General features: G+C 30.7%; 1 pseudogene; it reads left to right on the forward strand.

The window, feature by feature from the left end:
- The window catches only part of LOC139875749 (dolichol kinase EVAN-like), a 31,322-nt pseudogene extending 25,322 nt beyond the window's left edge, over positions 1–6,000 (forward strand).

The following is a 6,000-nucleotide window of genomic DNA, read 5'->3' on the forward strand; positions in this document are numbered from 1 at the left end:
AAAGAATAGAGTGTTGGAAATGCTCAACAGAAAATTGATACTAGAAAGCGGATTAAGCAAAACTATGAAGGAGACGGTGAACAAATCATAAGGACTAAACTTGTACATAAAGAATCCAGATGATTCTGTATCCGATGAAATCTTTAGCAAATATATTGCTCTTTACTTATTCTATATACTTGCGGAAGAATTTTCCTCATCAACCTTCGATCTTAGAAATTCCAAAAATATCATCATAAATATCCTCGATATTTTTGAGGATATTTTCATAAATATTCTTGTCCGAAATTACTTATCTCTTCGTGCTATCTGTGTTACAACTTAAAGGAAACTGTTTTAGTTTCTAAATTTCTATAAACTTCGAGTTTAGATTATGAATGTTTTTGAAGTAGTGTTGGGAATCGAAGCATGAGTTAGTATAATATAATGATGCCTGATCAACGTGGTTATATTACAGTAAGTCATGCTGAGTTTCTAATGGAACATGATGATTCACAGATTATATCGTCATCGTGTGCCATGTTACACGATTCTTTCATTCTATTTAACCTCTAAAAATATCAAGAACATATTTTCTTGATAGTTCTATCTTTTCCGTGATACCGGTAATTTACCAAATTAAATCGTGCTATTATAATTCTTTTCTGCTTAAAACATTAGTTATGTTCATTCGAAATTTCGTACCTACAAAATAGAGACGTCTTGATCGCTTTAATTAAAGTTGAGAAGAGAAAACAAAAGCATGGATCTCCGAAATATAAAGGAAAATATAAAGTCCGATAACAAATCAGAAATTACAAACCGTGTATATCAATGCGTATAGCAATATAAAGACACGGGATAATGATAAATACAACAATCCCTAGAGCATAATAAAAATGAACAGATTCCTCCGGAGGGAGCTGAAAAAGAAGGATAATGGTGGCGAACGTCAATATTAGGTCAAGAACCATAACTGGATTGAGCATTTTTCACAATCTTTTGGATGTATGAATTGATGAAGAAAGTAGGGATGGTGATAATAATGAGTCGGAAGAGGTCAATTTATAGTGGATATAACAGACAGAGCAATCGAGGTAGATTACCGCATTTAATTAAAGAGGATCCTAATTTCCTTAAATTCCGAAAAATCAAATCTTTTATAGATTTCGAAGATTTTCTTTACATTCCTTGAAATCCGAAAATCAACTGTGACTACGTCAAAAATTAAGACGAAACTTTATTTCCTCAATTCCATCTTTTACGATAGCTTCATTCATACTCTTCGCGTAATCGAATTGTTCTATCCATATTTTCGGAAAGATGAAAAAAAACTCTATATTTATTGAACTCGTGCTATTCATAAACGGAACTCGACTCATTCAAGGTATTCAAAATACTCCATTAATCTATTTCCTTGATAATGATTATATGAACGATCGAATTCATGATAAGAATTCAAGTTATAGTTCTTGATACAAGAATAATCTTACTTCCATTATCAAACTTTCCTTAACCAAATTTCGGGACGAAATTTCTTTAACGGGTAGGTACTGTGACGACCCGGAAATTTCCGACCAAATTTAAACTTAATATTTAAATTAATTAATGTTTCCGACATGATAAGCAAAGTCTGTTAAGTTGAAATTCAAAAATTTGGAACTGTGTTCATGTAACCTTCGACTTTTCCGGACGATTCACGAACCACTATTTGTAAATAAGATATGTATATAAATATATGTATATATTTGAGATTGATATTTACATGATTAAATTTTTCCAACATGTTAAGCAATCAAACTTTTTAAGACTTGATTAATTGAAACGGATTTTACATAAACGTTTGACCACCCAGTTTGTCCGACGATTCACGAACGTTAAAACTTGTAAAAACAAAATGATGATATATATATGGACATATATATATGTTTAACATGGTATTATGATAAGTAAGTATCTCATTAAGTATATTAACAATGGGTTATATACATAAAATAAGACTACTAAATTAAGGAATTTGAAACAAGATATATATGTAACGGTTATCGACGTAATAACGTCTTAATTAAAATAAATACATATGTATTGTATTAAGATATATTAATACATTATTTTAACATGATATAATGATAATTAAGTATATCATTAAGTGTATTAACAATGAACTATATACATAAAACGAGACTACTAACTTAAGCATTTCGAAACAATGTATACATGTAACGATTAACGACGAAATAACGACTTAATTAAAATGTATATATATGTAATGTATTAAGAAGTATTAATATACATTTGAAAGACTTAATGACATATATCAAAATACTTATACTTGACAAAGATAGTTGTAATCGTATTCTCGTTCGTTTTCATCAAGAATTCTACTCGTATTCGTTCGGTATTTGTACTCGTATTATACCCAACTTCTAGATGTATTTACTATTGGTATATACATATCAAATCATCACCTTATCAGCCCTAGATCAGCCATCAAACATGTGGGAACCATTCTTTGTAATCTAGTATGAATTATTTAGCAAGATTACAAAAATATTATTAATTATTCATGAATTATTTACAAGAAAACAAAACTTACACATCCTTTATATCTAATCCATATACCACGACCCAAAACACATACAAACACGTTAATTCTTCAATTTTATTCATCTAATTGATCTCTCTCAAGTTTTATCTTCAAGTTCTAAGTGTTCTTCATAAATTCTATAAGTTCTAGTTTCATAAAATCAAGAAGACTTCAAGATTTCTTTCAATCCTTTTAATCCAATCTAACAACTCATCAAAGATCAAGAATTTCCATCCAATCTCAGTAAATTTTCATCTCATAATCAAGGTAATAAACTTATTCAAGCTTTGGTTCAATTCTTATAAACATAACTATCTTAAATCAAGATAGAATTCTTACTTGAACTTGTTTTCGTGTCATGATTCTACTTCAAGAACTTCCAAGCCATTAAAGATCCTTTGAAGCTCAAGTTTATTTCTCATCATTTCCAGTAGGTTTACCTACTATAATTGAAGTAGTAACGATGTTCATAACATCATTCGATTCTTACTTATATAACTATCTTATTCGAAGAAAATAACTTGTAATCACTAGAACATAGTTTAGTCAATTCTAAACTTGTTCGCAAACAAAGTTAATCCTTCTAACTTAACTTTTAAAAACAACTAAACACATGTTTTATATCTATATGATATGCTAACATAAGGATTTAAAACTTGGAAACACGAAGAACACCGTAAAACCGGACATACGCCGTCGTAGTAAAACCGGGGGCTGTTTCGGGTTGGATAATTAAAAAAAAACTATCTTAGACTTTGATTTAAATATTTGTATTTTGGGAAAATAATATTTCATATAAACATGTTAACATATTCAAAAATTATGGTTAAACTCAAAGTAGAAGTATGTTTTTCAAAATAGTCATCAAGATGTCGTTCTTTCGACGAAAACGACTGGCTCTTTCAAATATGGACTTGTAACCTGTAACTTCGACTATAAACCACTAATTTTTCAGTTTAGTTCTAAATACTATAGTTCGTTACGAAACCATAGCAATTTGAATCACTCAAAACCGATTTATAACGAAGAAGATATGGACAAAACAAGATTGGTTAGAAATCACCAAAATAGCTACGGGATTATTTTGCAAAAATCTATACTAACCATGTCCTAGCTAACTTTTCTTGTATTATACATGCATTTATACATATTTCCTTGTACTATACTAGTCTTGGTTAATCGTAAGACACACGTACACAATACGTTGAGATAACTTCAAAGACAACAGTTTGTACAGTGGGTCGTGATTAAATCTTGAACAATATATTTACAATACGTCAGATAAATCGTAAGACACATGTACACAACACGTCGAGATAACTTCAAAGACAATAGTGGTACAATGGGTTGTGATTGAGTCTTAGACAATATATTTACAATACGTCAGATAAATCGTAAGACACATGTACACAACACGTCGAGATAACTTCAAAGACAATAGTTGTACAATGGGTTGTGATTGAGTCTTAGACATTATATTTACAATACGTCTTGATTATTCCAGGGTGATGTATTGAACTATATATATGGACTACTAACGTTGGACTGCTAACATTGGACTACTAACGTTGGACTGCTAACTTGACAACTTAAATCATCAACACGTAACTAAAAATATGATTTGAATATATTTATCATACTTTGATATATATATATATATATATATATATATATATATATATATATATATATATATATATATATATATATATATATATATATATATATATATATATATATATATATATATATATATATATATATATATATTTGTTATAGGTTCGTGAATCGATCCGTGGCTAAGTCTGTTTTTCGACGAATTGAAAATTTGTGAAAGTGAGTTTCATTATTCCCTTTTATTATATTTTTGGGCTGAGAATACATGCGCTGTTTTTATAACTATTTTACGAAATGGACACAAGTACTAAACTATATTCTATGGTTGGATTACGAATACCGAATATCGCCCCTTTTTAGCTTGGTAGCCTAAGAATTAGGGAAATGGCCCCTAATTGACGCGAATCCTAAAGATAGATCTATGGACCTTGACAAGTCCCATTCGGGGTACGAATGCTTTAGTACTTCGATTGATATATACTGATTGCGACGACCGGTATATAGCATGCAGATTTCGAAATGCCTGTATGCGGGGGATATTCTATATGCATCCTGTTAGTTCGGTTACCAAGTGTTCACTATATGAATAATTTTATCTTTATGCAGATTGCGAAATGCCTGTATAATGATTATGGAAATGAAAATGAAAACGAAAATCTTGTGGTCTATTAAATTGTTAGAAATGAATATTTATGATAAACTAATGAACTCACCAACCTTTTGGTTGACACTGTTAAGCATGTTTATTCTCAGGTATGAAAGAAATCTTCCGCTGTGCATTTGCCCAATTTAAAGATATTACTTGGAGTCATTCATGGCGTATTTCAAAAGACGTTGCATTCGAGTCGTTGAGTTCAACAAGATTATATTAAAGTAAATGACAGATTAAGTCATTTATAGTCCGATTATATTGTGAAATGGTATGCATATTTGTCAACTATCGTTGTAATGAAAGTTGTCTTTTAAAAACGAATGCAATGTTTGTAAAACGTATCATATAGAGGTCAAAACCTCGCAATGGGACCAAATGTTATTGTATTCGTCCATATGGATTTGGACGGGCCATTACACATCTGGTATAGCATTGTGCATCTTTCATTGTGCAACCATTTCTCATTTCCGTTGGGATGTGCATTTCAGATGTGGATGTTTTCTGGATTTAATTATCGGCCTCTTGCTCCTTTTGCTTGAATTTTGTGCCTTGGAATTGGAGATACCATGGTGAGGATGTTTAACAAAAAAACGTTATCTGTGATGTAACGTATATTCTTAACTTTTGCTAGGCATATATGGTTGGCTACAAATATGGCATTTTCCGGTGGAGTAAAACAGGTAGTGAGTATATAAAGTTAAAAAAAATTGAATGAATAATTTTAGTAAAAAATTAGACATTTGTCGTCTGATTATTTTTAAATAGTTTCAGACATAATGGTGGCGGATCTTTAACCAAATTACCAGGACGGCCAAAATCATTTTCCAAAAGTATTAGAAGGGCCCATATATAAAATTTTAATCCCTACTAATCGAAATTTATGGTAACAACCCAATTCATATATAGAATTATGATAAAAAAAAATAAAATTTGGAAGGGCCTTGGCCCACCCCTCCCCCTCTTATAATCCGCCCCTGGCTTAGGTCAACTAGATCCGACCCATACAAAAGTTAACCATGTTTTATATATGCAGTACTGGTTGTATTTTGTGCTGGCAGATACGGTAAGTGGTTTGTTGGAAGCATACAATGCACACATTGATAATAACTTCATACCCCTTATTTTCTACAGCCTTCTATGCCTATTAATTATCCACATCTACTAA

This window comes from Rutidosis leptorrhynchoides, chromosome 11 (genome assembly GCF_046630445.1).
Source record: "Rutidosis leptorrhynchoides isolate AG116_Rl617_1_P2 chromosome 11, CSIRO_AGI_Rlap_v1, whole genome shotgun sequence".
Taxonomy (NCBI): Eukaryota; Viridiplantae; Streptophyta; class Magnoliopsida; order Asterales; family Asteraceae; genus Rutidosis; species Rutidosis leptorrhynchoides.